Source organism: Equus caballus, chromosome 14 (genome assembly GCF_041296265.1).
Source record: "Equus caballus isolate H_3958 breed thoroughbred chromosome 14, TB-T2T, whole genome shotgun sequence".
Lineage (NCBI taxonomy): Eukaryota > Metazoa > Chordata > Mammalia > Perissodactyla > Equidae > Equus > Equus caballus.
The window spans coordinates 52,439,999-52,464,064 of NC_091697.1; the positions used below are offsets into that span (position 1 = coordinate 52,439,999).

The 24,066-nt window shown below is 37.6% G+C and overlaps 1 long non-coding RNA gene across 1 annotated transcript in view; it reads right to left on the bottom strand.

Moving 5' to 3' along the window:
* Positions 1–800: 800 nt before the first annotated feature.
* LOC138917476 (uncharacterized) overlaps positions 801–24,066 on the bottom strand; it is a 31,727-nt gene continuing 8,461 nt past the window's right edge. The window contains exon 3 of the long non-coding RNA XR_011425553.1: positions 801–3,444. This is a non-coding gene — a long non-coding RNA (uncharacterized lncRNA). The remainder of the gene's footprint in view (positions 3,445–24,066) is intronic.

The following is a 24,066-nucleotide window of genomic DNA, read 5'->3' on the forward strand; positions in this document are numbered from 1 at the left end:
TGCATATAAAAGTGAGTGCAGCTGCCAAGGCAAGTGAAGGAGCTCAATGAAAGAACGGCCTTCACTGGCATGAGAGCGCCCAGGGCACAGAACGCGTACAGCAGGATAAAATGGAATCTCCAACTTTTCTGCGTTAGGTCTTGACCCCAGATCCCTGCATAAGTCTTTAAACTGCTGACTATCTCTTCTTGCCTCCTCTCTCTCTCTTTTACAGCCCAGGCCAGGACAGGGTGCGGTGAGGGAGGCACAAAACTTAAGGGGAGCTAAAAAACTCAGCGATCAAGATAAATAATGTTTTAATGTAATCTTTTTAAAAAATTCAAAATTGGTGTAAAAAATCTATGATGAACAAAATGTCAAAATTTAAATACAGACAGAATTCTGTCCTGCACTTTTCTGACCCTGCCCCAGTCACTTCACCCTAAACCTGAACCTGCTTCCAATAAAACTTTATTTGCAAAGCAGGTGGCTGGTTGTAGTTTGCCAAAGTGGTTTTTTAAACTATTGCTTTAAAGTATTATTTATCTTGATTACTGAGTTTCGTGGGGTGCCTCTAAAATTGGGTACCCAAGAGGAATGTGTCACTCGCTTTACCTTAGTTCTGTCCATTTCAATCCCTCCTTTTTTTCTTTTTTAGCTTTATGATGATTCTGTTTGTGAACAAGCTCCCTCCTGACCTTGGCTTAATATAACGAGTACTGGGAATATGCAGAACGTACTGGTTTTTGCAGAGAGCTTTTCATATTCCACCTTCTTTCTTTGCCTTATTTCTCTGAAATCAGTTCCCTGGCAGAGCATTCTTTTTTTTTTTTTTTTTTTATTAATGTTATGATAGATTACAAGCTTGTGAGATTTCAGTTGTACATTTTTGTTAGTCATGATGTGGGTACACCACTTCCCCCTCCGTACCCTCCCCCCACCCCCCCTTTTCCCTGGTAACCACCGATCAGATCTCCTTCCCTGGCAGAGCATTCTTAATTGTCCTTTTCTGTCCTCTTTTCTTTTCCTAAGCAGCATCTCCTGAATTTCTGGATCCTAGCTATCCAAGTTCCACTATCTGTCATCTCAAAAAGCCCCTCCATTCCTGTACTGATTTTAGACAACCAAGAGGTAAGAGAAAGTTGCTCTGCTTGTGACAGAGGTTCTTATGCCTGAATCATGTGCATGCACAGGACGGGCAGAGATGGCTTGCTTAGAAGAATGGACATTGTATAAATGCCATGACAGAGACACGTCAGAATAGGCCTGAGGTACTTATTCCTGGGCTGTGTATATAAAAGAGGAGTTATTAATGTTCTTTGCTTTGGGTTGCCTTAGCATTTATGTTCTGTTCTAGGTTTGTGTTCGAGTGGAGTAACATCATAGTATTTTTAAATTATGTACATTCAACTATACACACTCAGCGAGAGAGAGGAAGGAAAGGAGAGAAAAAGAGGAGGAGAGAGAGTTTAAATTTTGAAGATAGAGCTCAGCCATTCCTCTAAAAGAGGATATATTCCAGAGCGAGCATGAGAAGAGAGATGTGACTCTGCCATTTCCTTACGAAGTCATGTCTATAGAACTGTTTTTTATGAGAAAGTTTAAGGAATTTTAGAGTAATTTGTCTGCGTTTAGTTTTTTCCTTATATGTCGATTTAGGAACTAGTCTTCCATTAGATGCTATTCCACGGGATAGTAATGAATGATTGCTGCTATTGTGTTTTGTAAGAGTGGTTTTCAATTGTCTAATGCATTTGAATTCCCTTCACCCAAATAAATTGACCTTCTTTGAAAGAAAATGTAAGTCATAGCTGTCAGACAATGTTGCACTTAACCTTTTGTCCTCAGGGCTTGCAGAAGGTGCTGGCTAAGATGGTGGGCTCCAGAGGTAGCCTGCCTGGGTCAAATTCTAGCTCTGCCACTTATTAGCTGAGTGACCTTGGACAAGCTACTTTCTGAGCCTCAGTTTTTTTCTCATCTGTAAAGTGGGGTGCTAATACCGACTTCATAGGGTTGTTGGGAGGATTAAATGAAATAATGCATACAATATGCTTAGCCCAGCACCTGGTGTTTATTAGGTATTCAGTAAATATTAGCTATGATTATAATAGGTCTTGGGTTGCATGGCTGCATGGTAAGTCTGCAGTTTGAGGAGCTGCCACTAAGAATAGTGACTTCTCATGATGATGGTAAGATCCAGTCATGCTTTCTTCTAACAGACATCTGGTCAGCGTGTGATTCCAGTTAGTTATGAGTTTTTTTCATAATAATATGTTTAGTAAATTTACAAATCTTCACAGTTACTAACTTCTAAGGACCATAAAGAAAACGTGATACACTTAGAACATAATGTTAAGAAATAGACTTAAGTAAAGTTTGGGTCCCTTTTTAATTTCCACTAGCAGTTATCAACTACTTTTTAGTTCTTTGTTCTATTTCCAGGTGTTAATGGGAAATAATCTTCCTCCCACCCTTAAGGAAGCTTGCTTTGTGTGTTTAAAATACCAGCTTTGGCACTGGTGCACAAAGGTTTTAGCAAGTTGGCAGAAAGCCGATAAGAGCAGTTTTCTCCCATCTTCAGTTTTCTCATTTTCTTTTCTGGTTGGTACTCAGTTCTATCCTATCAGATTTTTTAGGGGGAAAGTCCCATCGCTCTTCCAATTATTTTATTTCTCTTTGCCTCTTGGCAGAAGCTTACAGGGAAAGATAAAAAGAGAATTGTGACTATATGTGAACATACCCTTTTCTAATCAGGAGTTTCCTCGGTAGTTGGCTTTGCAGCCTTAAGCTGAGAAATCCCCCAGCTTCTATCGCTCCTTTCTAGTAGTTGCGTATTATCATTAAAGTTGGTTTCTCTAGAGCAGAGGTTGCCAAACTAGGGACCACAGGCCTGCAACCTATTTTTGTAAATAAACTTTTATCGAAACACAGCCATGCCCATTTGTTTACCTATTGTGTGTGGCTGTTTTCCTGCTACAACAGCAGAGTTGGGTAGTTGCAATGGAGACCATATAGTCTGCAAGCCTAAAATATTGACTGTCTAGCCCTTTAAGAAAAAGTTTATGGACTCTGCTCTAGAGCATCTATAGCCTTCACCTTTGTATTAGTTCTCTAACGCTGAATAACAAATTAACCCAAAATTTTGCAGCTTAAAACAACAGATACTTATTATTTGACAGTTTCCATGGGTCAAGAATTCAGGAGTGGTTTAACTGGATGGTTCTGACTCAGAGTTTCTCATGAGGTTGCAGTCAAAATGTTGGCCAGGACTCCAGTTGTCTGAAGGTTTGACTGGAGCTGAAAGATCCACTTCCAAGATGGTTCACTCACAAGGCTGTTAGTAGAAGGTTGTAGTTCCTTGCTAGCTGTTGGCAGGAAGTCTCAGTTCCTTGTCACATCAACCTCTCCACAGGGCTACTGGCGTGTCCTCACACCGTAGGAGTTTGCTTCTCCCATGCAAGTGGCCTGAGAGAGAGCAAGAAGAAGGCTGTAACATCTTTTATGATCTAGTTTCAGAAGTCACACATCCTTATTTACTTCGAACTCTATTTGTTAGAAGGAAGTTACTAATTTCAGTCCACACTCAAAGAGAGGAGAATTAAGCTTCACCTTTGTAAAAAATTTATTTTATTATTTTATTTATTTATTTATTTTCTGAGGAAGATTGGTCCTAAGCTAATGGCTGTTGCCAATCTTCCTCTTTTTGCTTGAGGAAAACTGTCCCTGAGCTAACATATGTGCTAATCTTCCTCTATTTTGTATGTGGGACACCGCCACAGCATGGCTTGACAAGCGGCGCTAAGTCTGTGCCTAGGATCTGAACCCTTGAACCCTGGGCTACCCTAACAGAGCACACAAGCTTAACCACTATGCCCTTGAGCTGGCTCCAAGCTTCGTCTTTCAAGGGAAGGTTTATCAAAGAATTTATGTATGTATTTTTAAACCACCAAGCTTAATTCCAAACCATTTTTTAAGGTTTTGGGTTTTTTTTAAAGTCTACAACAGAAGTTGACAAACTTTCTCAATAAAGGGCCAGTTAGTAAATATTTTTGGCTTTGTGGGCCAAAAGATCTCTATTGCAACTACTCAACTCTGTTTCAGGAAAGTACCCATAGACAATGGGTAAATGAATGAGTGTGCTGTGTGCCAATAAAATTGATATTTACAAAAATAGGCAAGGAGGTGGATTTGGCCCATGTGCTGTAGTTTGCCTATCCTTAGTCCAGAAGGTTCTTTTTTAAGAATACAAATCAAAAAGTTGGCTCACATAGAAAACATGTATTTTAAAGCCAGAGATCTGTGCACTTTTGACCCTTCCCAACAAGGTTGTAAGCTCCTTCATGATAAGAACCATGGTTAATACTTCTTTTTATTCTCTTTCAGCACTTAATAAGATTCTGGGCATGTAGTTGCTATTTAACTAATAATTGTTTATTATTTAATAGGTTCATAGTATTCTACTGTATGACTATTCTATAATACTTACCGAATTGTTTCTAATCTTTCTTAGTAAAAAATGAGCTGTAAAAAATATGCTTCTACATATATATATATTTGTATACACATGTGAGTATATTTTAGGAAAGATGCCTAGAAGTATAATTGTTGAGTCAAAGATCATGTGTACTGTTAATCTGACAAAAAGAATTTCAAATTAAAGTTAATGTTTAATTTATTTCATATAATATATGTACAATATTTAAGAACAAAAAAAGATATATAAGGTGGCTTGAACTATATTTATAGACTTGTATTCTTCATAGAAGCCTGTATGCTCTTTCTATGGAAAGTAGTACAATTGAATGCTGATGGCCAATGTACCTATTGTCAAGGTGGGGTCTGTAGGTCACAGGGCAGGCAGAAATGAAATATGTCTCCCATTACCATGCTTTCAGAAACTTCTTGAGATGCCTCATAGAACTTTTTGATTTTTCAGAACATAATACAGAAATCATCACTAGCACTGCCTTTGCCACGTCAAAAATTCCTATCCTAAAAGTCCTTGTTAAAATACAAATATATTCAGGAGGCAGGATATCCCCTTATCTCAGTATCACGTCAGTGCATCCTAAGGAAAGTGCCAAGGGATTGGCCTTGCATCAGTGCACCAAGAAAGGGTGACATTTTAGAGTCAATCTCCACTAAAAGAATTATTACGAGAGAGGAGAGGAAAGGATCAAAATGTATAAAGTACTAACTAAGTATCAAATTCTTTACTCATGTTTCCTGTTAAAGTAGATGTTATTATGTCTCTTTCACAGATAAGGAAACATGCTCAGAGGATTTATTGACTTTCTGGTCAAAAAAGTGGTGGTGGTCAGAACTGATTCGAATTGGGTCTTTCTAACTCCAAAGCTCTTTCTACTATTCTACGCTGCTTCCCAATATGCTCAGAATGCATTGATAGCCTCACCACAGAGACTTGGAAGACTTCAGGGAACTGATTTCCCTAGCTTGACCTTGGGACACTAATGAATTGCAGGAAAATTTCAGCCATTGCTCTGTTTTGCTCTTTCCAAGAACAAAGAAGCAGGAGCTATCCTTCTGAAAGCAGAAGAGAGAGATGGAATAACAAGGAGTAATTACCTTGACCTAGGGTTGAAAGAAATGGAATGATTTAATTTAGTCATAGTCTCTGGCCATTATGCTAATTAGAGGAAATATAAAGGGGAAAAAGACAGAGAAGGCAAATAAAAAGGAAAAGGGTGGTGGTTAGGGGAAATACCTGAGAAGAGTGAAACTATTTGCTATTTATGGTCCAGTAAGGCAAAATCGAAACTGAAACGTCTTTGCTGTGCCTCTTTATGATTTTACTTTAGGGAAAAGAATCTATTTTACTGTATCAGTTTCTCTACTTAATAAATATTAGAAACAAACTTTGTGATTCTAATAACCCCTTCTCTCGCCGTCCTAGGAGATTGTCCCTGCCTTGTATTTCTTCCTAATATAGAATAGAATATATATGGACATATGTATTATAATGAAAAAGCTAGAGTAAATTTCATTAATTTTGACTCTAGTAATTTAGAATTTGTAATAAAAATCAGTCATAAGTTGTGCTGAAATTTATGTCGGGAATATAGATTTTAAAAAAGACAAAAAAGTCATTAAAAAAACAAATGATGATGTTCAACTTATTTAAGGGAATTAGTTACTTGTAAGTGATTTAACATCTATTTCATATTTACTGCTTCAGTCTGAACTCAGAACAAAATAAAATTGAATTTATTCAGTAGAAAAACTCTTGTTTACATGACATTAAATAACTGAATTAATCCCTAATGGAATACTACACAATCTTAGGTCAGCTTTTGGGGAAGGCTGAAAGTAAGAGGTTGAAAAATAATTTTTGGAAGGAAGGGTTATGCCAAAAGGAAGTAGAAGAGAATTACAGTCTAGAAAATAGCATTGGAACTGACACGTAAGAGGCTTTTTAGTGACATCTGGAGGTTAGTTTTGGTAGTGTGGTGAGAATGGAAGGGATTTAAGGAATGACTAAATAGTAAGGAAATGGAGGCTTCTAGAGAACATTCATTCCAAATATTTGACAGCGAAATGAAAGAGAAAACACACAGTTACAATGGGAAAAGGGCAACAACTGCAAGTGAAGATTTTTGCAAAAAGTGGGAGACTTCTGCGAGATTGAAGGCAGAGAAAGAAGACCATGCTGTAAAGAGATGAGAAAGAATGAAATTAAAAGGCTGAGCAGAAAAGGAAAAATTAATAAATTAGACTTTTCAAAATAAAAAATTTCTGTTCTTTGAAAGACACTAAGAAAATGAGAAGACAAGCCACACACTGGGAAGAAGCACTACAAAATACTTATCTGGTACAGTATTCGTAGCCTGAATATGTAAAAGACTCTATAAGATCAATAATAAGCCAATAACAAAACAAACAAGCCAATAAGGAAAAAATGGGCAAAATATTTGACTAGACACTCTACAAAAGAAGATATACGGATGGCAAATAAGTACATGAAAAGATGCTTGACATTATAGTCATTAGAAAAATGCAAATTAAAGTGACATGAGATACCATTATATACATAGTAAAAATGGCTCAAATAAACAACAACTGGTAATGTCAAATGCCGGGTGACGATGAAGAACAACTAGAACTCTCATACATTCCTGGTGGGAATGCTGAATGGTACAGCCACTTTGCGGAACAGTTTGGCAATTGACTATAAAGTTAAACACACATTTACTCTATGACCCATAATCCCACTCTTGGGTATTTACCCAAGGGAAATGAAGACTTACACCCCCATAAAACCTCTATGGGAATATTTGTAGCAGCTTTGTCCATATTTTCCAAAAACTGTAAACATGCCAGATGTTCATCAACTGATGAAACAAATTGTGGTACACCTATACAATGTAATACTATTCAGCAATAAAGAGGAACAAGCTACTGATATGTAACACCATAAATGATGCTCAAAAGCATTATGCTCTGTGAAAGAAGCCAGATTCAAAGAGTATATACTGTATGATTCCATTTATATGACAGTTGCAAAAGGGAAAACTATAGGGACAGAAATGCAGTCCCAGGAGGCTGAGGGTAGGGGAGGTACAAAGTGGTTTGAGGGATCTTTTTAGGGTGATAGAAACACTATGTATCTTGATTGTTGTAATGATTACCTGACTGTATAAGTTTGTCAAAATTCATAGACTTTTACACCTTAAAAGGGTGAATTTTACTATATGTAACTTATACATCAATCAATTTGAAAAAAAAATTAAAAGGGCTGGATAGAGAATAGTTGCTTGGTAAAAACAGGAATACTTGGGCATGCATATTGTTTCTTGCTTTAAAGCTTTTGCTTCATGTTTCCTCTAGTTAAGGAGCCTCTTTCCTCTCTTTTTCCTGAATAACTCCTTATTCTCTTTTGGGTTTCAATAAAGCATTACTTCCCCTCAGAAAGCTTTCCCTGACCCCACAGACTAAGTTAATTTTTCTTGCTATGTGCTCCTAAAAACACTCTTGTCTAATTCCTACATGGAGTATATCCTATTTGATTGCAGCTGCTTATTTACTTGTCTTTCTCCCCTTTTATGCTGTAAGCTCCATGAGGTCAGGAACAGCATCAATCTTAGTTAAATGTTGATCATTGCATTTAGCACCGAACCAGGAAGAATATTGGTTGAATAAATGGGGAGAAAGCAGAAGGTTTGGAATGGCTCAATGAGAAACTGAATATTACATTGATAAGGGATGAAAAAATATGTAAGTTATTCCCAGAACTACATCTCCATTACTGACCTTTATATTCCACTGCCATAATTCTGATTGCCTATGTCATTTCTTCACATGGATGTTCCACTGTCACTTTAGCCTTAGTATTTTTAAGCAGAAGTAATTTTCCTTTCCTCAATTTCATTCAAATTGAATTCTTTTCCCAATTATTCTATTTCTGTCAAGTTGTAGCTCTATTCTTACAGTCTTCCAAAGGAGAAAGCTTAGAATCATGTTTAACTTTTCCTTCTATTAATATGCTGTCTCATCTAATTTGACATAAAAATTTGTAAATTCTTCTTTTAAAATGTTTCTCATTCACATTTGCTTTTCCATTCCCACTGATGTTCTCCCAGAGCCAAATCTCATCAGAGAGGCAGGCACTAAACAAGCAACACATATTTGAATCTGTAATTATTACTTGTGATAAGTACATGGAGGAAATAAACAGAGTGCTGTTATAGAGAATTATGGGATGTGGGGGACCTAATCTAGATAGGGTGGCAAAAGAAAACTTCTTTGAGAAGAATGAGAGACAGCAATAGGAAGAATAGAAGGAAGACCACACTAATTGAAGGAAAAGAATGTGCGTAGGATTTGAGGTGAGAAAGAAATTGGTGTTCAGAGATAGCCTGTTCCAGGAACTAAAAGAAGAGGTTTACAGTTGGAGGGCAGTGAGCAATGGGGAAGACTGACATGAGAGGAGATTGAAGAAGCAGACAACGACCAGATCATGCTAAGTGTTGTATAAGAGCTTGAATATTGTTTCTTTCTACTGTGAAGCTACTGTAGGGAATAACATAATGCGAGAAGTAACGGTAGGCAAGAAAAATCACTGCACATGTAAGCATATCTAAATAAGCATTGATTGGAAACAGCATTAACGATGATATTAATGTCTAACTTGAGAAGATATTAAAATTAAAATGATAGATAACAACAAGGAGCAAGATAGGAAGGCGGGTGATTGGAGATAAAGCTTTCTAAGCCCTTGATCATTCAGGAAGAGAATAGATAAATTAATTAACTTTTGACTTTCAAATGTACATGTTAAAAATGTAAGGATAATTACCAAAAGCATAGAAACATAATATAAAAGTTCTAAATCAATAAAGATAAAGAAAAAGGAATAGATAAAACCAGGTCATTCCAATAAAAGGCATGCACGGAGGAAAAAAGAGAATCAAAGAAATAGACTTATAAATAAAAAACACATCATAGAATTGTAGAAATAAGTCCGAATAGGTCAGTAATTTCAATATATAAATAGGTTAAACTTTTCATTAAAATCAGAACTGCTCATATTAGATAATAAGGAAAAAATCTAGCTATCTGCTGTTTACCACATAGCTAAAACATAAAAGCATAGAAAGGTTGAAAGCAAATGAATAGAAAAATATATGAATGGGCAGATATTACCCCAAAGAATACTAGTGTAGTAATAGTAATGCCAGACAAAATAGACTTTAAGGTGAAAAGTATTGTTAGAAATAAAGATTTTAAAAAATAATAAAAATATAATTTACCAAGGAACTATTGCAATTCTGAATCTCTCTGTAATTTACCAATATCCTCAATAGATATAAAGCAAAAATATCATTGACAGAATTGCAAGAAATGAGCAAATCTTCAACTACAGTGGGAAATTTTTTTTTTACCACATTTCCTACAGAAATAGAGAAAGCTGACAAAGTATTAATAAGGATATAGAAGATACGAACAACACAGTTAACAAGTTTGACTTCACGGATATAGCCAGAATCCTTCACCTAATAGAGAGTACATGTTCTTCATAAGTACACATGGAAAACTTATAAAATTTTACTGCAGAGCCAGTCTCAAGAAATAACAAAATAATTGATACCATACAGACTACATTTTTTTTTTTACCATAACATAATAAAACTAGAAATCAACAACACAAAACCCCAGACTCTACAATAGAGTGACTTTTGGTTTATGTGTTAAGCAATTAGGTGGATGGTAGTAGTGTCATTTAATGAGATGGGAAAGTCTGAAGGAGAAAAAGGTTTTTAAGCCGTGTGGAAATGGGGTCAGAGGAAAGATGAATCAGTTTGGAGATGTCTGGCCGACCTAACACCTAGTGAGGTACTGGGACCGATGTATCTCAACTGATTCACCAGCCATAGATTAGTGTGTCTGCTATGACCACACTTTTCAAAGAACCATCTTTCTATTTTGGGATTTCCTAAGTTTGTTTGAAAGTCACCTGTTTGAATTACTATTGCCAATTAATTGGTTATGCTGCCACCTAGTGGTATACTTTGGGATAGCAGAAGATGTTTTTGTTTACTAGAGGAATTCCTGTAAACATTTTTTTTTAAATTAAAGAAAGCAAGGATGATAAAACCATTAGTGTCATTGTTTAGAATATTGCCATTCTTTCGTCTACAGTATGCTTTTTTCCAATATCCCCAAATGTCAGTATTGCCTTTATATTTAAGTTTTAATATTGCAAAAGGTTAGATACCCTAAAACGGAAAAAGTTTAATGCACAAAAATTATACAAATAGCTAATATTTGTTGAATGCTTACTATGTGCTAGGAAACATTGTACATTCTCTACATGAAGATATCATTTACTACTCACAACCCTATGAATACTACCATGCTTGACTTGAGGAAATTAAGGCTCAGAAAGACGAGCAATTTACTCAAAGCTACACAGCTAGTAAATAAGAGCTGAGATTTGAATATAAGTAATATGGTTCTATAGCTCTTAGGCTTAACCATTGTGAACATTGTTTAAATCAGGAAAAATTGAAAATAACCTAAAGGTTTAACAACAAGGACATGGCCCAGTAAACTCTAGAGTGTCAGTTTGATAGAATGTTATACAGACATTTAAAATGATAGATTCAAAGATTATGTAATAAGATAGGAAACTATTTAAAATGTGAAAAATCCAGCTAATGTTATGCATATAGTATCAGTTATACGTCTATATGTGACTCTTTAACATAGCTTTTATTTTTTAAGTTTTGAAAAACTTATTTGGAAATAATTTCAAACTTATAAGAAGTTGCAAAAATAAAAATAGCACAAGGAACACTTGTATATTCTTTACAAAGATTCACCTATTGTTATCATTTTACCCCATTTACTCTATCATTTATTTTCTCTCTCCCTCCCCCCTACACACACACACAAACACAATTTTTTCCCGAGCCATTTGAGATGGGTTATACACATCATAGTTCTTCACCCCTAAATACTTCAGCATGTATTTTTGAAGAATATGGCTTTGCTCTACAGTTCTTAACTTCGTAAATCTACATTAGTATATCACTTTTATCTAATTTACTGCCCATATTCCAATTTTTTTAGTTGATCTAATAACGTTCTTTATAGGTTTTTTCCCTTCCAGCGTAAGTTCAATTTCAGGGTCAGTTATAGCATTCACTTGTCACCTCTCTTTAGCTGCCTTAAATCTGGAATATTTGTCAGCCTTTCTTTGTCTTCTCTGACATTGACATTTTTTAAGAATGTAACTCCTCCACACCTCCACCTTTATTTAAAATAGAACACTTTTCATTTTCTGTTCATCTGACATTTCCTCATGATTATATCGAGTTTATACACTGTTAGCAGGAATACTGTATAGATGATGTTGTATATCTGGAGGCATATGATGTCCGTCTGTCCTTCATAGATGATATTGATTAATTTTGATTGCCCAGTCAAGGTGGTGCCTGATTTCTCCACTGTATAATCATCTTTTCTTTTTCTCACAATAAGAAGAGTGTGGGGGAGATAACTTTAAGGCCATGCAAATATCCTATTCTTCACCAAAAATTTCCCTTAGATTTAGCATCTATTGGTGATTCTCACTTGTTCTAATCTTTACCAGGAAGGCTGCAAAATGATGATTTTCCAACTAGCACCCTGTCCACATTTACCAGTTGTCCCTCAGAGGGCCACATTAGTTTTTCATGAGCCCCATGCTCTTTTGCTTTAGTGGGGCCCTTTCTCCATAAAAAAATTTTCAAATTATATTTTATGACTGTGTTGGTATAAAGATGAATATTATCCAGGCTGGATTTACTATTGTTATTATAATTATTTTTCTTCTGATTTCTTTTAAAAGAAATAAAATTTAAAACATTTTCATGGGCCTTTAAAAGTATGTGAAGGGCCAGCCTGGTTGCGCAGTGGTTAAGTTCGCACGTTCTGCTTCTGCGGCCTGGGTTCGCAGGTTTGGATCCTGGGTGCGGACATGGCACCGCTTGTCAAGCCATGCTGTGGCAGGCGTCCCACATATAAAGTAGAAGAAGATGAGTACGGATGTTAGCTCAGGGCCAGTCTTCCTCTGCAAAAAGAGGAGGATTGGCGGCAGATGTTAGCTCAGGGCTAATCTTCCTCAAAAACACCACAAATAAATAAAAGTATGTGAGCTTTAGACACTGTGCCTAATGCGTAAGTTGGCTCTGGGCTTCTCAGCATTCTGCTCTAAGCAAGAGACCACCCTTCTCCCCCATATATCTGTCTATCTATCTGTCTATGTATGTATGTATGTAGGAATGTATGTGTCTATAAATATGTATCTATTATCCATCTATGTATGTATGTGTGTATCTATATATGTATGTAGGTATATATGTGTGTACATATCTATCTATGTATCTGACATCTATCTATGTATCTATATATGTATCTATGTTTCTATCTGTCATCTATCTATTAATGATATGGATTCATGGGTTGCTATTTTTTTCAACGGTTTATCATTCATTACTGTTTTTCCTTAGTTTGGTGCTCAAATTGTTCCAGATTTGGCCAATGGGAGCCTCTTCAAGCTGGCCCCTATGTCCTTGCGATATGGTCCCATCATCTTTTAGCACTTATTTGCTGGTATAACAAGATGTTCCAGGCTCCAATTGTACCCAGCTTGCCCCGGCCCTGGAATCAGTTATTCCTCAAAGGAGCTCAGGTTTCTTTTAGTGGAGAATGGTATTAGAAACCAAGATCTGGGCACAAGACATGCTCATTGCTATTCCATTGTATTTGCTTCTTGGACCTTTGAACAGCCAGAGCTAGGCAATATATGCATATATATACATGTACGCATACATGGGCACATACATAAACATGTATATATATATTCATATTTTAGAAATTATGAGTTCACACCAGTTTCTCTAATTCTAACCCATCTCCACAAGATTCTCTCGCCTTCCTCCATTCTGCACTTACATGCCCCTTCTACAGTGAGAATCTTGGCTCCAACTATAGTAACACATTTACTCGTTTGCTCAAATCTAGATTACATCTAAAATAGTTTCAAAATTGCTTTGCTCATACCACTATGGGTAACAACCCAACTAAAAAGACTTCATGGTTTGTTTGCACTTTTCTCTCTCCGCCTCCGAAACTAAGAATATATTGTGTTCATAAGTTCATTGAGTTAGTTCTCTCTTTTTAATTTTTTTCCCATTTAGTGTGGTCATGATATTCATTTGAAATAAATTACATTCATTTGTTTCAATTGGTTTTTGGTTTTAGCTTTTCTCCCTATTTATTGATTTATTTTTTGAATATGTAAGATATTATAATGCTTTCAAAAGTCAAAACTGTATAAAAATTTACACTCAGAAAGATCACTCCATTCTGTGTCCCTTCCATTAATTCTCCCCACCTCTACTCCTTGTAGGAAACAGATTCTATTGTTTTCTGGTAATGATAAAGCATATTTTCTTATTTTCCCTTTTATCTTACACAAAAGGCAGCATATAACAGATACTCTTTTGCACTTTGCTTTTTTCACTTAATATCTCCCGGCAGTCATTCCATATCGGTTCATAGAGATCTTCCTCATTCTTTACAGCTGCATAGCACTGTGCTCCATTGGATGGATGTACTGTGGTTTGTTCAAATAAGCTTCTTCACCTAGATATTTAGGTAGTTTCCAGTATTTTGGAATTACAAATAATGCTGCAATGTATAATCTTATGTATGTGTATTTTTATATTACTTGAGATGTCACTTCAGAATAAATTTATACAACTGAGATTGCTGTGTTGAAGTAAGTTTGTTTGTAGTTTTGCTATATTCCTTCCAGCTATGTATGAGAGTATCTGTTTTCTTATATCCTCACCAACAGAGTGTATTGTCAAGCTTTTGATTTTCTGGGCAATCTAATGAGTGAGAAATGATATCTCAATATGCTTTAATAATTTACATATCTTTTATTATGAATGAAGTTGGACATCTTTTTTATATGTTTAAAAACTATCTTTATATATCTCTTTGTAAATTGTCTGGTCATGCTTTTTGCTTTTCCATTCTCTCAGGAACACATCTTCTTTATTCATTCATCTGTTGATGGGCACTTAGGTTGCTTCCGAGTCTCAGTTATTGTAAACAATGCTGCAATGAACGTAGGGGTGCAGAGATGTTTTCAAATTAGTGTTTTCATGTTGTTTGGATAAATACCCAGAAGTGGAATAGCTGGATCATATGGTATTTCTATTTTTAATTTTTTGGGAAATCTCAATAGTGACTGCACCAGTGTGCATTCCTACCAGCAGTGTATGAGAGTTCCCTTTTCTCCACATCCTCTCCAACACTTATTTCTTGTCTTTTTAATAATAGCCATTCTGACGAGTGTGAGGTGATATCTCATTGTAGGTTTGGTTTGCATTTCCCTAATAATTAGTGATGTTGAACATCTTTTCATGTGCCTGTTGGTTATCTGTATATCTTCTTTGGAAAAATGTCTATTCATATCATCTGCCCATGTTGTGATCTGTTTGTTCATTTTGTTGTTGTTGAGTTATATGAGTTCTTTATGTATTTTGGAAATTAATCCCTTCTTGGATATATGATTTGCAAATACTTTCTCCCACTTGGTGAGTTGTCTTTTCATTCTGTTGGTGGTTTCCTTTGCTGTGTGGAAGCTTTTTAGTTTGATATAGTCCCGTTTGTTTATTTTTCTTTTGTTTCCCTTGATATTCAAAAAGAAACTGCTAAGACCAATGTCACAGAGCACACTGCCTATGTTTTCCAGGTGTTTTATGGTTTCAGGTCTTACATTCAAGTCTTTAATTCATTTTAAATTAATTTTTGTGTATTGTATAACATAATTGTCTACTTCCATTCTTTTGTATGTGACTGTCCAGTTTCCCCAACACCATTTATTGAAGAGACTTTCCTTTTTCCATTGTATGTTCTTGGCTCCCTTGTTGAAGATTAACTATACATAGATGTGTGGTTTTATTTCTGGGCTCTTGGTTCTGTTCCATTGATCTCTGCATCTGTTTATCTGCCAATACCATGCTGTTTTGATTACTATAGCTTTGTAATATATTTTGAATTCAGGGAGTGTGATACCTCCAGCTTTGTTCTTTTTTCTCAGGATTGTTTGGTTATCTGGGGTCTTTTGTTGTTCCATATAAATTTTAGGATTCTTTGTTCTATTTCCATGAAAAATGTCATTGGGACTCTGACTGGGATTGCATTTAGTCTGTAGATTGCTTTAGATAATATGGACATTTTAACTATGCTTATTTTTCCAATCCATGAGCATGGAATATCTTTCCATTTCTTTGTGTCTTCTTCAATTTTTTTCAATAAAGTCTTAGAGTTTTCAGTGTATAGGTCTTTCATCTCCTTGGATAAATTTATTCCTAGATATTTTATTCTTTTTGTTGCAATTGTAATCCTTTTTTTTTGGTGAGAAAGATTGGCCCTGAGCCAACATGTGTTGCCAATCTTCCTCCATTTTGCGTGCGGCTTGATGAATGGTGTAGGTCTGCACCCGGGATCCAAACCTGTGAACCCCCGGCCACCGAAGCAGAGTGTACAAATTTAACCGCTAAGCTACTGGGCTGGCCCAAGTGGGATTGTATTCTTGATTTCTCTTTCTGCTGGTTTGTCATTGTGATATGTTTCTTGAGAGAATTCATTCATCTTCCCTACTGATGCCTGGGAAATACCAACAATTTGAGGTTGATCAGAGGAGGAAGAGCCGGGAGAGGAGACTTTAAGTAAAATGGTACTGACAGTGGGAGTGGATTGAGAGACTAGCAGATGAGAGGGTGGAGACAGAGACCATAGACAACTGATTCAGGAAGTTTTGTTATGAATGAAAGCAAGAAAATAGGACAACATGTGAAGTGGGTATGGGGTCAAAGAAGTTTTTTTTTTTTTTTTTTTTTTTTTTTTTAAACTTTATTTTATTTTTTCCTTTTTCTCCCCAAAGCCCCCCGGTACATAGTTGTGTATTCTTCGTTGTGGGTTCTTCTAGTTGTGGCATGTGGGACGCTGCCTCAGCGTGGTCTGACGAGCAGTGCCATGTCCGCGCCCAGGATTCGAACCAACGAAACACTGGGCCGCCTGCAGCGGAGCGCGCGAACTTAACCACTCGGCCACGGGGCCAGCCCCTCAAAGAAGTTTTTTTTAAGGGACGATGTTAAGGCACATTTATCTACTGTTAGGAATGAGTCAATAGACAGAAATATTGATGATATAGCAGAAGGAAAAGATACTGAGTGAGTCATGGAAAAGGCAAGAAAGGATCTGATCTGGAATACAGCTGGAAGTGTTGGCTTTTGATAGGGAACAGGAACAGTTCTTCCAATATCACAGAGGAAAGGCAGACAGTGTGAATACAGGTATGGAAAGGTTGGTATATTTGGTGGTGGGAGGAAGGGGGAATGCCTGTCAGATTTTTTCTTTCTTCTACCACAACACAACACAAGAGTTGAGTTCATCAGAACAAAATATATGCCTATCATTATGTATGAGGTGCGTAAAGGAAGTAAGCTACGTAGTCTCTAGTTAGTCCTGCTAAGATACAATTTCAGTATCTATTACCATTTAACAAAATACTTCAAAACTTAGTGGCTTAAAACAACAACTTGTTCTTTCTCACCCTTCTGTGGATCGACTAGCTGGTTCTTCTGCTTCGTGTAGTATTGGCTGAGGTGCTAAGAATGGTGGAATGTCCAAAATGACCTCCTTCTCACTGGCTGCTGGCTGGAAGCTCTCTGCCGGGGCTGTCAGCCGGGTGCCTTGCTCATCCCCCATGTGGGCCTTTCCACAAGATGCCTGGGCTTCCTCACAGCCTAGTGGTCTCAAGGGAGAGTGACTTCTTACCTGTTGGTCAGCTGGGTTCTTCTGCGGGGATTCAGCATTAGAGTAGTTTCAGCTATACAATCTATAGCTGGGACGCCATATTCATATTTTGTCTTGCTAATTAAAACTGATAAGAATTGTTAACAATAACAACAACAGCCGTGATTTTTCTTAGACCTAGAAAATAAGCAAAGCTTCATTTCTCCTTTGGTGACTTGAATATCTTTTTCCAGGTAGAAAACTGCCACCTGTCACCAAGAGTCCTCTTATTTTTCTGTGCACACGGCAGATTTAGCCTGGGTGCAAAATTTTAAAGTGCCATTTTTCCCCCTTGCTAGTTACAGCATTTTTCTGATGCACTGTCAAATACAAAAAAAAAAAAAAAAGGAGCATTGAAAGAATGATTGCACACAGGGGAAATGCAGCACTTTCGCTTCTGACTCCATGAGTATAAACACGGTCAACGTGAAATTGTACTCAAAGCTTTGTGTTCCTGAGAGAATAGAGAAAGGAAACCTGAAAAAGTAACATGTTCATGAGTAAGAAACAGTGGAGTCAGAGCTAACTGATAGATACAAAAAAAGCGTAGCTTCTGGGAAAAGCCACTTGGCCCATACAGATACCCCTGCAGTTTTCCATTTCAAATAAGTTGAATTGTAAGCATTATAATTCATTCTAAAGAGAATTCTATTTTCCCCTGGACTTACATCAAAAAATTGCAAACTAAAAAATACCTGAAACTGAATATAAAGTTCCACTGGAAAAATGTCATTTTGGTGAGGAAGTGGTCGGTAGGAGAACCAGTCCATGTGATGTTGTGAACATTGTATCATACTCATACCCTTCTGTCTGCTAGAAATTATGGTTCTGATCTGGAAAACTTGATTTTTGCCACGGTTTCTGTATTTTATAGCACTTTCCCTACTTTTTCCCACTTTCCAGACCATGAGAATTTCTTTCATATTTGAGGCTCCCCAATAAAACTTTCCACAATGATGGAAATCTTCTATATTTTCACTGTTTAATAGAGAAGACTCTAGTCACATATGATGATTGAGCCCCTGAAATGTGGCTAGTGCAAGTGAGGAACAGAATTTTAAATTTAATTTCATTTTAATTGCTTACAATTAAAATTTAAACAGTCACCTGTGGGTAGTGGCCACCATATTGGACAGCACAACCTGACGTCTCACTTGTAGCTCACAGAATTCTGCTCACTTCCTTTTTTCTGGAATCTGAAAAAACTAAGCTGCAATACCATCATTCACTAACTAGCATTACTGTATCATACAATTTTTATTTGTAGTAATTTCATAATGTTTATGTCCCTCATTGGATCACAAGCTCCTTAGGGGCAAGAGCTGTGTTTGTTTTTTCTCACTTTTATATTATGCTCAGCACCCAGTCCAGGATCTGGAACATAATGGGTGCTCAATAAATACATGAGAACATGAATGAATAGATAAGTATCCATATACTTTGGTATAAATGAGGACTCCACTATTTACTGTGTGCATGTGCACACGCGCGCATGTGTGTGTGTGTATGTGTATGAGAGAGAGAGAAGGATCTAAAGAGGTGGAGAGGAGACCAAGACTGAATTATTAAAGAGAAACAGAGTTGACTGCATAGTACTTTGGAATCAGAAAATTGGCCTTATTAATAATAGAGTTCTTCTGAAGCATCTCTTATATGCCAGAGAGTCTCCTAAGTACTTTCCGTGAAGTATCTTATGTAATCCTCATAAGATGACCCTATGGAATAAGTACTATTATTATCCCCATTTTACAGATGGCATGGAGGATAAGAGGAGTAACTTACCCAAGGCCATACAGCTACTAAGTAGTAGAGCAAGCGTTTAAATCCAAGCCGTCCGACGTTAGAGCCTACCTTCTTAACCACAGTGCTGTCTTGCTTTCTGTTTGATTATGTCCATATGGTGACAGAAGCTTAGTGACCTCAAATGTCTGCATCAGGCTTTTGTCTAAATTTAAGCCTCAGTAAGCCAGTGTCTCCTGGAGGTTTAGGCCTCTTACCAGTGGTGCAGGTGGAAGGAGGCAGGGGTAGAAGGACTGAGGATAATAGGATGTGAAAATCTGCACAGGATTCCTTGTCTCCAAAAGTCAAACAAATATTGTTACCTCTAGGATTTTTTGTGCCTTTTACATAATAAAGGGAAAATAAGATCTTTTATTTAATAAAACAAGACACAAAGTAATCAATTCCCCCTCCTCTAAATCTCTGGTCTAGTAAGAAAATTAATGAAAGCTAAGAGTTACTGTAATTTTATTTAGCTTTCTCTCTCCCCTCTTTTCATTTCTATCACATATTTAGTGCTCCATAGATAGTCCTATTTAGTTGATAGTCCTATTTAATTGTTTCACGTAAGAATATCTTATCTTCCCACGCTAGTTACACTCTGCTTGCCCCCACACATTTCCGTCCCCACATTCACTCTCCACCCTTCCCTGTCCATCTCTGAACCCTGGAGCACTGACCTCTGTGGGTGACATCACCTGGGTTCCCTCACCCTCTGGCTTCCAGTGGGTTCAGCAGAAGTTGGCATGGGGATAGGAGGAAGGATAGGAGGAAAGAGAGTCGGGTATTTCTTCTCCCCACTTTCTCCCTATTTTGGTGCCATGTTCTTGCAGTAGCTGCCCAACAGCCCCTCCTACATGGCTCTAGCACTCACTGGGCCTCTGTAACACTTTCTTCACCTTGTCCCTGCATGTCTGGGGAAGGGAAGGCTTAGCAAACTCCTGCTAGTCCCTGGGAGCTTCTACATATCTGTTGTTTCCTTTAACTCTGCTCACATCTTTGTAAATAGTCCCATTAATAAACTATTTTCAGTAAACTGTTTTGAGTAGAATATTGTTTCCTGCGTGGGACCCTGCCTTGATATATTGCCCCTCTAGCCACTTTCAACTTTCTTACAGGCAAGGAAGAGACCTAGACTTCTAAATAGGTATAAAATTGAATAAGCCTCAGGTAGATTGTCTCACAAATTGGATCATGAGATTTTATCACTCTGTTTCCAACACTGTTCAGGGGAGAGAGACTCTTAATGTGACAGACATGTGTACCCTGTTATATGTATCAGAGGCAGTTTATCAGGCTTTTTTACAGCTTGAATGAAATGACCTCAAGATCATTCATTCCCTTTGCCCTGAGACTCTAATCATCAAGCAATCTTGTGATTCTTAAATTGGTTTCCTAGGTAACTTGATCCAGAGAAAGGGGTACCTTGGAGAGTGGACACCAACGTTGCAGACCCTGAAAAAGTGAAGCCTTCTCTTATGTTAATCAGATTGATATTTTTAAAGAAAGAAAAGAAAAAGAACATAGTTTTCTATCTTCCCACTGCCATAGGCATACTGCCTTTTTTTTCTTGCTTGCTTGTATTTCTCAAATATGTATATATATATTTTTTTGCTTATTGTTTTTTTCTTATTGTTTCAGCTTTGTGTTAAAATGAAGATCCCTGTTACCCAGATTTGTAAGCTAATTTGTATCTCTACGCTGATATTGTATCCACATGCTGTCTTCTTTCCTTCCTATAATAGAAGGATCACTTTTCCTGTCAAAGAGCAGCCCCTCTCTCTGCGCTCTTGTGCACAACTTCTCTGTCTTCTGAAGTGTTTTCCTCTTCAATTATCCCCTTTCTTCCACAACAATTTGTTCCTTCTTGTTGGAACATTCCCATTAGCATACAAGCATGCTCTAACATCTCCTGTTTTGGTAGAAATCCTTCCTTCACTCCACATCCACCTCTAACTAATGCTTCATTTCTCTGCTCATCTGCATAGCAAAACTTTTTGAAAAAGTTGTTTATACTAGCTGTCACCACTTCCTTATCTTTCATTGACTACATTCTGGCTTCCTTCCAGGAAGCCATCACTCCACTGAAACAGCCTTAGTCAAGGTCATCAGTGACCTCCATGTTGCTGAATTCTATTGCTCTTTCTCATCTTACTCAGCTTCTTATAAACATTGGACACAGTTGACCAGTCTGTTTTAAAAATACTTTCTTCTCTTGGCTTCCATGGCACCATTCTCTCAGTCTCCTTTCCTGACTCCTCCTCCTCTATTCAACCTCTAAATGTTGGTTTGCCCCAGGGCTAAGTTCTAGACATGCACCATTCACGTGTGCCTATTGAGACTTGAAATGTGGCTAGTGTGAAATGAGATATACTGTAAGCAGAAAATATACTCTGAATTTCAAAGACTTAGTATGAAAAAAGAATATAAAATATCTCAATAATTTTTATGATTACATATTGAAATAATATTTTGGATATATTGGGCTATTAAAATTAATTCTCCTGTTTCTTTTTACTTTTTTAATATAGCTACTAGAAAATTCAAAATTATGTATGTGCCTCACGTGTATTTCTATTGGACAGTGCTGTTCTAGATTCTCTTCCCTTTCAACTTTCTCTTTCCATCATCTTATCTAGTTCCGTAGCTTTAAATACCATCTATATGGTGACTTCTAAATTTAGACCTCTAACTCTGACCTTTCATTTGAAGTCCAGACTTACACATCCAGTTGGTATTTGAATTCTCACTTGAACGTCTAACAGGTATCTCAGTATTAATATGCCAAAAATAGAATTTTCTATTTTCTCCAGTCCCATTATGTTACTTGCTAAATTTCCCATCTCAATCCACGGTGCCATCATCTATCATCTATCCAGTTGCTCAAGCCCAAAATTGAGTAATCCTTGGTCACTCTATTTTCCTTACCCACTTCATCCAGTCTTCTAGCGAATCTTGTTGGTTCCATCTTCACATTATATTTCTAATTCCATCCATTTTTCTTCATCTCCACTGCCACCACCCAAGTCTAAGCCACTTCCTACCAAGGCTACTGCAACAGCTTCCTGACTGCTCTCTTCCCTTCCACTCTTGCACCATTACAGACTCTGCTCCATATCTCAGAATGATCTCTTTTAAATGTAAACCAGATCATGTCATTCCCCTACTTAAACCCTTTATGACTTCCCATTAGAATAGAATCCAAGCCTACCATAGCTTGCAAAGCCCAGCATAAGTCTGATCCCTACTTATCTCCCTAACCTCATTCCATGCCACTCTTTCCACTTGTTAAAACAGTCTCCAACCTCGCTGGCCTTCCTTCTGTGTTTGATGATGTCAGGTTTGTTATTGCCTCAGGCCATAAATTGGTATGGCCATCTTCCCTCCACCTCAAAGGCTCTGCTCCCAGAGTTTTGTATGAGTGACTCTTCTTCATCCTTCAGATCTCAGCTCAAATCTTGCCTCCTTAGAGAGTCCATCCTTGCAGGAGGCATTCTGTCCTAGTCACTTTCAATCTAATCCTACTCACACACTCTCTTTCTTCTTTCCTCTTTTCTTTCTCTTAATGAAATATTTTATTTATTTTTCTACTTTTTAGTGTCTGTCTCCTTTTAAGAGTGTAAGTTCTTCAAGAGCAGGAACTTCGTGTATCGTATTTGCACCTGCATTCTCAGCATCTGGTATAAAGCTTGGGTCAGAGTGGGGATTAAAAATAGTTTTGAGGGGCTGGCCCTGTGGCCAAGTGGTTGAGTTCATGCATTCCGCTTCAGAGGCCCAGGGTTTCACCAGTTCAGATCCTGGGCGTGGACATGGCACCGCTCATCAAGCCATGTTGAGGCGGCATCCCACATGCCACAACTAGAGGCACTCACAACTAGAATATACAACTACGTACTGGGGGGATTTAGGGAGAAAAAGCAGAAAAAAAAATAGTTTTGAATGATAAATTGCAAGATAAATATTAACCAAATGCATTTTTTTAAGTAGACGTTTTAGTGAGGAAGATTGGCCCTGAGCTAACATCTGTTGCCGATCTTCCTCTTTTTTTTTCCTCCCTAAAGCCCTAGTTGTATATTCTAGTTGTAGGTCATTCTAGTTCTGCTGTGTGGGATGCTGCCATAGCATGGCTTGATGAGCGGTGCTTGGTCTGTGCCCAGGATTGGAATGATGAACCCTGAGCCGCTGACGCAGAGCTCATGAACTTAACCACTCAGCCATGGGGCCAGCCCCTCAAATAGATTTTTCTTTTTTTGAGAGACGATTAGCCCTGAGCTAACCACTGCCAATCCTCCTCTTTTTGCTGAGGAAGACCGGCCCTGAGCCAACATCCATGCCCATCTTCCTCTACTTTATACGTGGGACGCCTACCACAGCATGGCTTTTCCCAGGCAATGCCATGTCCACACCTGGGACCCGAACCGGCAAACCCCAGGCCACTGAGAAGAGGAACGTGCGAACTTAACCGCTGCACCACCAGGCCAGCCCCTAGACTTCTTAAAAGAAAGAGTAAGGGGCTGCCCTGTGGCTGAGTGGTTATCTCTGTGTGCTTGGTTTCAGTGGCCCAGGGTTTCACTGGTTGGATCCTGGGCACGGACCTAACACTACTCATCAACCAATGCTGAGGTGGCATCCCACATAGCAGAGCCAGAAGGACATACAAATAGAATATACAATGATGTACTGGGGGGGTTGGGGGAGAAGAAAAAATGAATAAAAACAGTTTTGGAAAAAATAAATTCATTTTGGAATGCATAATATGGAATGTTTTAGAAACTAAGGCATAATTTAAGGAGTTACGCATTAGGCTTTCATAGATACTAATCCCCTAGTGTGATTGAGTTTGTCATGTTCAGCAAACATTGAGGATCTAGCATTTGCAGAGCATACTCTCTGCCCTCAGAATCGGGAGAGCTGAGAGAACAGTGGGGCACT